Genomic DNA, 12,080 nt, shown 5'->3' on the forward strand with positions numbered 1-12,080 from the left:
TGGTGGTGAGGTAGAGCTGGGTGTTGCCAGCATACATTTGAAAATTAACACTCTGCTTTTGAGTGATTATGTTGAGGAGCAGCATGAGGATGAGAAATTTGGAGGGAGCTAAGGAGCCAAGTTCCTTAGGGACACCAGAGGTAACGGTATGGGAGTGGAAAGAGAAGCCACTGCAAGTGATGCTCTGGCTGTGGTCATAGAGATAAAAATAGAATCAGGTGAGAGCAGTTCCACCATAGTGGAGAGGCATTGGAGGAGGAGAGTGTGGTCAGCCGTGTCCAAGACACCAAGTAGGTCAAAAAGGAGAAGGAGGTTTAGTTTATCTTTGTCACAGTCACATCGGGTGTGATCCAGAACAAACATGTCTGCGGCCTGAGGAACCTTGGCTCAGAGTCATTGAGCTGGAGGCCGAAATGCAGATACTGCGATGCATCAGGGAGGGGAAAAGCTACCTGAACACTTTGTTCCAGGAAATGGTCACACCACTTAGGTTAGGCAGAACTGAGGTGGCCAATGGTCAGGGACAGGAGCGTATGACTGCAAGTCAGGCAGCTATGGGGAATCAGCATGTAGTGATGAAGGAGCCTTAGCCCTGACTTTATCCAACAGGTATGAGATGCTTGCTACCTGTGTGGATGAGGAGAAGGACTTCAAGGTGGATGAGCCGACTGACCATGGAACCATGGTGAAGGATGCTGTTCAAGTGGGGGGAGCCAAGAGGAATGTGGTATTGATGGGAGACAGTATAGACGGGGATAGTTACTGTTCTCTGCAGCCGTGACAGGTTGTATTGCCTGCCCAGTGCCAGGGTTAAGGACATCTCCTCACGGCTGGAGAGGAACTTGGGATGGGAGGGGGAGGATGCAGTTGTTTGTCCACGTGGGAACCAACGACATAGGTAGAACCAGAAATGATCCGCTAAGACCATTTGAGGATTTAGTATCCAAATTAAAACGCGGAACTGGGTTGTTACCTGAGCCGTCCGACAATTTGCATAGGGTCAAACAGGTTAGAGAATTAAACACGTGGCTCAAAGAATGGTGTGGGAAGAAGGGGTTTTGATTCATGGGGCACTGGTATCAGTACTCCGGGAAGAGTGAGCTATTCCACTGAAATGTGCTCCACTTAAATGGGGCTGGGACCAGTGCCCTGGCCAGTCATAGAATTCGGGCTGTGAACAGGGCTTTTAATTAACGGGGTTGCCGGGGGGGGGTGTTTCGGGTGAAGGGAGATTTAGAAATCCAAAGAGAAAGGTTGAGGCATCGGAACAGTATAGGGTTGTAGGTAAAGACAAGCAGAATGGGATAGGAAGGGACAGAGAGTTTTACAAAAATTATTCATCAAGAATAAGGTCATTGCAGGGAATAAAAGTTGAAAAAAAAGTCGCTTGGTAGTACAGGACTTGAGTATTGCTGAAAATAGAGACATGTTGTCGAAGCTTTTCATATTGCATTCATCAGGACAATCTACAAGAATACCAATGTAAGGGAAAACAACAACTTCATACTGTATGAGAAGAGAGTGCTGATTGATTGGCAAGTGAACTCTGATTTTTAGAGGCGTTGCCATGGAGAATGTGCCAGTTTACGATGACTGCCAAGCTTTGTTTGAAATTTAAACCAGGCCGCTTGACTCGGGATTGGTCAAGGCATTGCCCTGAGGAATGAACCAGCAAATGGCTGTCACTTATTTTGTTTAGCTGAAACAGGCGCAAGATGTGGTGTACATATTCTTTCTGTCTGCAAAGAACAGGCCCCTGTGTATTAATATATGTAACTTCCAGTATGCGCAAATTGGTTGTCAGTGTAACTCTTAGCACACTGAGGATTATTTAGCAAATTTGTCCAATCGCGGAATCACATCTAATGTTGGACATTGTGTTTTGAGTTTTGCAAACACGGGCTGGTTGGGTACGGCCTGTACCTTGCCCTTTGTGAACAGTGGAAAGGACATGTTTGATACGATCCACCAATCAACATGTCCTTTCTTGTCAGTCACCGTAAACTGATGCATTCTCCATGACAACACCTCTATCAGTCAGAGCTTGCCAACCAATCAGCACTCTCCTCATACAGTATAAAGTTGTTGTTTTTCCTTACATTGGTTATTCTTTCAGATTGTCCTGATGAGTGCAAGACGAGAAGCTTCGGCAACATGTCTCTATTTTCAGCAACAAAAAAAAATGAAAGTTTCTTTATCTGAATGCACAAAGCATCTGCAGTAAGTTAGATGAACTAGTGGCACAAATAGAGGCAAATTATTTAGATATAATCGTCATTACAGAGACACGATTACAAGGTTGGGAAATAAATATTCCAGGGTGTACACTATTTTGGAAAGACAGACAGAATGACAAAGAGGGGTAGCCCTGATGGTAAAGGATGACAAGGACATTAGTGATAAAGGATCTGGCCTCAGAAGATCATGATGTTGAGTCTGTGTGAGTGGAAATTAGAAATAGCAAGAATCAGAAAACACTAGTGGGAGTAGTTTTTCGGCCACCTAACAGTAGTTATACCATTGGACAGAGCATTAAACAAGAAATTATTGGAGCTTGTAACAAAGGCAATGTAATAGTTATGGGGTACTTTTAATCTTCATATCGACTGGGACAGTGAAATTGGCAAGAGCGGTCTAGAAGATGAGAATGTCTTTGTGACAGTTTCTTGGAGCAATACCTTGTGGAACCGACTAAGGATAAAGCTATGTTAGATCTTGTATTGTGCAATGAAGCAGGGTTAATTAGTAGTCATAGTAATAAAATAAATCCACTGGGAAATAGTGATCATAATTCCATCGAATTCCATGTTAAGTTTGAAAGTGACGTGCTTCAATCACACACATGAATCTTAAAGTCAATTACATAGTTATGAGGGGAGAACTGGCTAAAGTTAAATAGACTAAAAAGTATGTCAGTAAATGAATAGTGGGAAACATTTGTAGAAACTATTTAAAATGTTTAACAAAAATACATGCCTTTGAAAAACAAAAACTCAGCTATAAAGACCCATCCGTGGCTCACCGTGAAGTTCAGGATAGTATTAGATTAAAAGAGGAGGCTTACGATGTTGCAAAAAAGAGTAGCAAGTCTGAGGATTGGGAGTGTTGTAGAAACCAGCGAAGGGCCACCAAAACGTTGATTAAAAAGGGGAAAAAATAGAATGAGTAAACTAGCCAAAAGTATCAAAACAGATTTTAAGAGCTTTTATAAGTATATAAAAAGGAAGAGAGTAGCTAAAGTAAACATTGGTCTCTTAGAAGCGGAGACAGGAGAAATTATCATGGGGAATAAGGAAATGACAGAGGCATTGAACTAATATTTTGTGTCTGTCTTCACAGTAGAAGACATAAGTTCCATACCAGAAATAGACAGTAATCTAGGGGCTAAAAAGAATGAGGAAATTAAGAAAATTAATATCAGCAGAAAAAGTATTGGAGAAACTTAAGGGACTAAAATCCAACAAATCCCTGGGACCTGATGGCCTACAGCCTAGGATTGTAAAAGAAGGAGTTGCAGAAATAGTTGATGCGCCAGCTATGATTTTCCAAAATTCCTTAGATTCGGGAATGGTCCCAGCAGTTTGAAGTTGGCAAATGTTACACTGCTTTTCAAGAAAGTGGGGAGAAAGAAAATGGTGAACTATAGGCCAGTTAGCCTAACATCAGTCGTTGGGAAAATGCTGGAAATTATTAAGGAAGTCTTAATAATACACTTAGAAAAGTATAGTATGATTAGAACAAGTCAACATGGTTTTATTAAAGCGAAATTCTGTTTGACGAATTTTAGTTTTTTGACCAGTAAAGAGGAACCAGTAGATGCAGTATACCTGGATTTCCAAAAGGCATTCGATAAGGTGTCACACAAAAGGTTAATGGGCAAAATAAGGGCTTATGGAGTTGGGGGTAATATCGTAACATGGATAGAGGATTGGCTTAAACGGGGCATTTTCAAGTTGGCAGGCAGTGAATAGTGGAGTGCTGCAGGGGTCAGTGCTGGGGCCTCAGCTATTTACAATTTATATCAATGACTTAAATGAAGAGACAGAAAGTAATGTATGTAGTCTTGCTGATGATGCAATGCTAGGTGGAAAGGTAAGCTGAGGAGGAGGACACAAAAAGGCTGCAAAGTGGTATAAGTGAGTGGGCAACAAGATGGAGTATAATGTAGGGAAGTGTGAAGTTATTCACTTTGGTTGTAAGAATAGAGAAGCAAAATGTTTTTCGTAAGGTAGCTTATAACTTGTAGGTGTTGCTGTTCAAAGTGACTTGCGTGTGCTCATACAAGGAATCCATAAAGTTAGTATGCGGGTACAGCAAACAATTAGGAAGGCAAATCGCATGTTGGCCTTTATTGCAAGGGGATTGGAGTGCAGGAATAAAGAAATCTTGCTACAATTGTGCAGGGTTTTGGTGAGACATTGATAAACTGACTGACAGGAAGGGACAGAGCGTACAAATCTAAGAGTAAATCAACAGATAAGGCTAGAGGTTACAAAAATGATAAAAGGACACAACTAAAGTCACTATCTGAATGCACATAGCATTCAAAACAAAACTGATGAATTGAGAGCGCAAATAGAAATAAATAAGTACGATCTGATAGCCATTACAGAGACATGGCTGCAGGATGACATAGATTGGGACCTGAATATTGAAGGATACATGGCATTTAGGAAGGCCAGGAAGCTAGGAGAAGGTGGAGGGGTAACTCTGTTAATTAATGATGGTATTGGCGCAATAGAGAGGGATGACCTAAGTTCAGGAGACCAGGATATAGAAGCAGTTTGGGTAGAGATGGGAAATCATAAAGGCAAGAAGTCACTTGTGGGAGTGGTGTACAGGACACCTAACATTAACCACACTGTAGGATGGGGTATAAAAGAAGAAATAATGGCAGCTTGTCAGAAAGGTACAGCGATAATTATGGGGAATTTTAAACTACATATAGACTGGAAATATCAGATGGGCAGAGGTAGCCTAAATGAGACCTGGTATTGTGCAACAAGATAGGATTAATTAATGACCTCATAGTTAAGGCACCCCTAGGCTAGGTAGAAGCGATCATAATATGATTGAATTTTACATTCAGTTTGAGGGAGAGAAGAGTGGGTCCAAAACTAGTATTTTAAACTTAAATAGGGCAATTATGAGGTCATGAAAGCAGAGCTAGCTAAAGTGAAATGGCAAATCAGGTTAAGGGATAGTTCAATAGAGATGCAGTGGCAGACATTTGAGGGGATATTTCTGAATACAGAGAATAGATACATTTCAACGAGAAAGAAAAAATCCAAGGGTGGGATCCGTCATCCGTGGTTAACTAAAACAGTTAAAGATAGTATCAAACTTAAAGAAAAAGCCTATAATTGCACAAAGATGGGAGGCAGGTAAGAAGATTGGACAGAATATAAAAAAACAGCAAAAAAGAACTAAAAGATTGATAAGGAAGGTAAAATTAGAGTATGAGAGAAAACTAGCTAGAAATATAAAGACAGCTGTTAAGAGTTTCTATAGATATTTGAAAAAGAGTTAACGAAGTGAGCGTTGGTCCTATAAAAAGTGAGTCTGGAGAATTAATAATGAATAATAAGGAGATGGCAGATAAATTGAGCATGTATTTTGCATCGGTCTTCACTATTGAGAATACAAGTAACATCCCAGTGTTAGCTGTAATTCAGGAAATGGAAGGGAGGGAGGAACTCAAGAAAATGACAATCACCAGAGAAGTGGTACTGAACAAATTGTTGGAGCTGCGGGCTGACAAGTCCCCGGGTCCTAAAAGAAGTAGCGAGTGAGATCGTTGATGTGTTCGTTTTAATTTTCCAAAATTCCCTAGATTCGGGAAAGGTTCCTTTAGATTGGAAAATAGCGAACATAACTCCTTTATTCAAAAAGGGAGGGAGACAGAAAGCAGAAACTACAGGCCACTTAGCTTAACATCTGTCTTGGGGAAAATGTTAGAAGCTGTTATTAAAGATGTTATAGCAGGGCATTTAGAAAAATTCAAGGTAATCAGGTAGAGTCAGCATGGTTTTGTGAAAGGGAAATCATGTTTAACCAATTTACTGGAGTTCTTTGAGGGAGTTACATATGCTGTGGATAAAGGGGAACTAGTGGATGTATTGTACTTAGATTTCCAGAAGGCATTTGATAAGATGTCACATCAAAGGTTATTGCAGAAAATAAAAGCTTATGGTGTAGGGGGTAACATATTGGCATGGATAGAAGATTGATTAGCTAACAGGAGACAAAGAGTAGGCATAAATGGGTCATTTTCTGGTTGACAAGATGTAACAAGTGGTGTGCCACAGGGATTAGTGCTGGGGCCTCAACTTTTTACAATTTATATAAATGACTTAGATGAAGGGACCGAAGGTATGGTTGCTAAATTTGCTGATAACACAAAGATAGATAGGAAAGTAAGTTGTGAAGAGGACATGAGGAGGCTACAAAGGGATATAGATAGGTTAAGTGAGTGGTCAAAGACCTGGCAAATGGAGTATAATGTAGGAAAGTGTGTGAAATTGTCCACTTTTTGGCAGGAAGAATAAAAAAGAAGCATATTATCTAAATGGTGAGAGATTGCAGAGCTCTGAGATGCAGAGGGATCTGGGTGTCCTAGTGCATGAATTGCAAAAGGTTAGTATGCAGGTACAGCAAGTAATTAGGAAAGCTAATAGAATGTTATTGTTTATCGTTAGGGGAATTGAATACAAAAGTAGGGAGGTTATGCTTCAGCCATACAGGGCGTTGGTGAGACCACATCTGGAGTACTGTGTACAGTACTGGTCTCCTTATTTAAGGAAGGATGTAAATGCATTGAAGGCAGTACAAAGAAGGTTTACTAGACTAAAGCCTGGAATGGATGGGTTGTCTTGCGAGGAAAGATTGGACAGGCTAGGCTTGTATCTGCTGGAATTTAGAAGAGGCAGAGGTGACTTGATGGAAACATATAAGATTCTGAGGGTCTTGACAGGGTGGATGTTTCCCCTTGTGGGAGAATCTCGAACTAGGGGGTCATTATTTAAAAATAAGGGGGCGCTCATTTAAGACAGAGATGAGAAATTTTTTCTCTGAGGATCGTGAGCTTTGGAATTCTCTCATTCAAAAGGCAATAGAAGCCGAGTTTTTGAATATTTTTAAGGCAGAGGTAGATAGATTCTTGATGAGCAAGAGGGTGAAAGGTTATTGGGGTTAGGTGGAAATGTGGAGTAATCAGTTCAGCCATGAGCTTATTGAATGGTGGAACAGGCTCGAGGGGTCGAGTGGCCTACTCCTGCTCCTAATTCGTATGTTCACGACTGCATCTGGAGTACTGTGTGCAGTTTTGATCTCCACATTTAAGAAAGGATAAACATGCATTGGAGGCAGTGCAGCGAAGGTTCACTAAATTGCTCTCTGGGATGAGGGGGTTGTCTTTTGATAGGCTGAGTAAATTGGGCCTATATTCTTTGGAGTTTAGAAGAATGAGAGGTGATCTCATTGAAACATAGCAGATTCTGAAGCGGCTGGATAGGGTAGACGCTGAGAGATCGTTTCCGCTGGTTGGGGAATCTAAAACACGGGTCACAGACAGGATAAGGGGCCGATCATTAGGACTGAGATGAGAAATTATTTCATTCAGAGTTGTGAATCTTTGGAATTCTCTACCAGAGGGTTGTGGTTGCTCCATCGTTGAATAAAGGCTGGAATAGACAGATTTTTGGTTTCTTGAAATCAAGGGATATGGCAAGCAGGTGGGAAAGTGGAGTTGAAGCCTAAGATCAGCCGTGATCGTATTGAATGGCGGAGCAGGCTCGATGGGCCATATGGTCAACTCCTATTTCTTGTGTTGTTGTCATTTATAACTTCCCTGAGAGCTGGTTTGGTACTGTCGCAGATGTGGAAACCTGATTGGTTTCTTGAAGGCATTCAAACATGGAGTTCCAGGAAAAATGGGTATGGATTTGGGAGGTGACAACACATTCAAGGACTTGAGATGGGAGTAGTTTGTAAGGACGCCGGGGTCAAGGGTTAATTTTTTGAGAAGAGTGATGACAGCAGATTTGAAAAAGAGAGGGACAGCACCTGAAGTGAGAACCGTTAATATCAGCTAGCTTGGGGACCAGGAGGGGAAATTGGCTGGTCAGCAGTTTAATGGGGATACCGTTGAGGGAGCAGGAGGTGGGATTCATAGCCAAGATGAGCTCAGAGAGGGCATGAGGGGAGAAATTAGAGAAAGGGCAGCAGTGACCTTTAGAGGCAGTTTGGCCCGGTGAGCTAGTGGAAGGGAGGGATGCAGCAGAGGCAGCTTATCAGATGGTCTCGATATTAGTGACAAAGTCATCCATGAGCTGCTGGAGCTTATTGGAGGTGAGGGTGGAGGAGACAGAGGACAAAGAACAGTACAGCACAGCAACAGGTCTCCAAGCCTGCGCCGATCTTGATGCCTGCCTAAACTAAAACCTTCTGCACTTCCGGGGTCCGTATCCCTCTACTCCCATCCTATTCAGGTATTTGTCAAGATGCCTCTTAAACGTCGCTATCGTATCTGCTTCCACCACCTCCCCTGGCAGCAAGTTCCAGGCACTCACCACCCTCTGTGTAAAGAACTTGCCTCGCACATCCCCTCTAAACTTTGCCCCTCTCACCTTAAACCTATGTGCCCCAGTAACTGACTCTTCCACCCTGGGAAAAAGCTTCTGACTATCCACTCTGTCCATGCCACTCATAACTTTGTAAACCTCTATCATCTCGCTCCTCCACCTCCGTCGTTCCAGTGAAAACAATCCGAGTTTCTCCAACCTCTCCTCATAGCTAATGCCCTCCAGACCAGGCAACATCCTGGTAAACTTCTAATGTACCCTCTCCGAAGCCTCCACGTCCTTCTGGTAGTGTGGTGACCAGAATTGCACGCAATATTCTAAGTGTGGCCTAACTAAGGTTCTGTACAGCTGCAACATGACTTGCCAATTTTTATACTCTATGCCCCGACCGATGAAGGCAAGCGTGCCGTATGCCTTCTTGACTACCTTATCCACCTGCGTTGCCACTTTCAGTGACCTGCGGACCTGTACGCCCAGATCTCTCTGCCTGTCAATACTCCTACGGGTTCTGCCATTTACTGTATACTTCCCACCTGCATTAGACCTTCCAAAATGCATTACCTCACATTTGTCCGGATTAAACTCCATCTGCCATTTCTCCGCCCAAGTCTCCAACCGATCTATATCTTGCTGTATCCTCTGACAATCCTCATCACTGTCCGCAACTCCACCAACCTTTGTGTCATCCGCAAACTTACTAATCAGACCAGCTACATTTTCCTCCAAATCATTTATATATACTACAAAGAGCAAAGGTCCCAGCACTGATCCCTGCGGAACACCACTAGTCACATCCCTCCATTGAGAAAAACACCCTTCCACTGTTACCCTCTGTCTTCTGTGACAGCCAGTTCCGTATCCATCTTGCCAGCTCACCTCTGATCCCGTGTGACTTCATCTTGGTACCAGTCTGCCATGAGGGACCTTGTCAAAGGCTTTACTGAAGTCCATATAGATAACATCCACTGCACTTCCTTCATCAATCATCTTTGTCACTTCCTCAAAAAACACAATTGAATTTGTGAGACACGACCTCCCCTTCATAAAATCATGCTGCCTCTCGCTAATAAGTTTGTTTGTTTCCAAATGGGAGTAAATCCTGTCCCGAAGAATCCTCTCTAATAATTTCCCGACCACTGACATAAGGCTCACCGGCCTGTAATTTCCTGGATTATCCTTGCTACCCTTCTTAAACAGAGGAACAATATTGGCTATTCTCCAGTCCTCTGGGACCTCACCTGTAGCCAATGAGGATGCAAAGATTTCTGTCGAGGCCCCAGCAATTTCTTCCCTTGCCTCCCTCAGTATTCTAGGGTAGATCCCATCAGACCCTGGGGACTTATCTACCTTAATGCTTTGCAAGACACCCAACACCACCTCCTTTTTGATAATGAGATGGACTGAGACTATCCACACTCCCTTCCCTAGGCTCATCATCCACCAAGTCCTTCTCTTTGGTGAATACTGATGCAAAGTACCCATTTCGTACCTCGCCAATTTCCTCTGGCTCCACGCATAGATTCCCATCTCTGTCCTTGAGTGGGCCAACCCTTTCCCTGGTTACCCTCTTGCTCTTTATATATGTATAAAAAGCCTTGGGATTTTCCTTAATCCTATTTGCCAATGACTTTTCATGACCCCTTTTAGCCCTCCTAACTCCTTGCTTAGGTTCCTTCCTACTGTCTTTATATTCCTCAAGGGATTCGTCTGTTCCTAGCCTTCTAGCCCTTACAAATGCTTCCTTTTTCTTTTTGACGAGGCTCAATATCTCGCGTTATCCAAGGTTACCGAAACTTGCCAAACTTATCCTTCTTCCTCACAGGAACATGCTGGTCCTGGATTCTAATCAACTGACATTTGAAAGACTCCCATATGTCAGATGTTGATTTACCCTCAAACAGCTGGCCCCAATCTAAATTCTTCAGTTCCTGCCTAATATTGTTATAATTAGCCTTCCCCCAATTTAGCACCTTCACCCGAGGACTACTCTTATCCTTATCCACAAGTACCTTAAAACTTATGGAATTATGGTCACTGTTCCCGAAATGCTACCTACTGAAACTTCGACCGCCTGGCTGGGCTCATTCCTCAATACCAGGTCCAGTATGGCCCCATCCCTAGTTGGACTATCTACATAAAATAAAAGGAAAATACTGCGGATGCTGAAAATCTGAAATAAAAACAAGAAATGCTGGAACCACTCAGCAGGTCTGGCAGCATCTGTGGAAAGAGAAGCAGAGTTAACGTTTCGGGTCAGTGACCCTTCATCTGGACTATCTACATATTGTTTCAAGAAGCCCTCCTGGATGCTCCTTACAAATTCTGCCCCATCCAAGCCCCTAGCACTAAGTGAGTCCCAGTCAATATAGGGGAAGTTAAAATCACCCACCACTACAACCCTGTTACCTTTACATCTTTCCAAAATCTGTCCACATATCTGCTCCTCTACCTCCCGCTGGCTGTTGGGAGGCCTGTAGAAAACCCCCAACATTGTGACTGCACCCTTTCTACTCCTGAGCTCCACCCATATTGCCTCGCTGCATGACCCCTCCGAGGTGTCCTCCCGCAGTACAGCTGTGATATTCTCCTTAACCAGTAATGCAACTCCCCCACCCCTTTTACATCCCCCTCTATCCCGCCTGAAGCTTCTAAATCCTGGAGCATTTAGCTGCCAATCCTGTCCTTCCCTCAACTAAGTCTCTGTAATAGCAACAACATCATAGCTCCAAGTACTAATCCAAGCTCTAAATTCATCTGCCTTACCTGTTATACTTCTCGCCTCGAAACAAATGCACTTCAGACCACCAGTCCCGCTGTGCTCCGCAGTATCTCCCTGCCTGCTCTTCCTCTTAGTCTTACTGGCCTTATTTACTCGTTCTCCCTCATTTATTTCACTTGCTGTCCTACTGCTCTGGTTCCCACCCCCCTGCCACACTAGTTTAAACCCTCCCGAGTGACGCTAGCAAACCTCGCAGCCAGGATATTTGTGCCCCTCTAGTTTAGATGCAACCCGTCCTTCTTGTACAGGTCCCATCTGTCCCTGAAGAGATCCCAATGATCCAGATATCTGAAACCCTCCCTTCTACACCACATGTTTAGCTGCACTATCTTCCTATTTCGAGCCTCACTGGCACATGGCACAGGGAGTAATCCCGAGATTACAACCCTAGAGGTCCTGTCTTTTAACTTTCTACCTAACTCTCTAAACTCCCCCTGCAGGACCTCGTCACTCTTCCTGCCTATGTCGTTGTTACTAAAAGGGGCTTAAGAAGGTGGTTTGCAGTAGATAAAAGAAGCCGGGGATTGCCTTTGCATTCCAGGATGTTGCTTGGAATGGTGAGCAAAGTCACGAATGAGAGTTACATTAACAAATGGGCTGTTGCAGGAGCAGAGGCAGGCAATGTTACAGAGGTGGAATTGTGATGGAGAGAATGTGAGGTCTGACAGCCAGCTTGTGCTCAAATAGAACACCAAGGTTTCAATCAGTCTCGTTTAACC

At 43.2% G+C, this 12,080-nt stretch overlaps 1 protein-coding gene across 4 annotated transcripts in view; it reads left to right on the forward strand.

Annotated features, from left to right (window-relative positions):
• Nucleotides 1-12,080, forward strand: part of LOC137366082 (cullin-9) — a 413,970-nt gene that overhangs the window by 292,636 nt on the left and 109,254 nt on the right. The gene's annotated exons all lie outside the window — the stretch shown is intronic.

The sequence above is a fragment of the Heterodontus francisci genome, chromosome 3, assembly GCF_036365525.1.
Source record: "Heterodontus francisci isolate sHetFra1 chromosome 3, sHetFra1.hap1, whole genome shotgun sequence".
NCBI lineage: Eukaryota > Metazoa > Chordata > Chondrichthyes > Heterodontiformes > Heterodontidae > Heterodontus > Heterodontus francisci.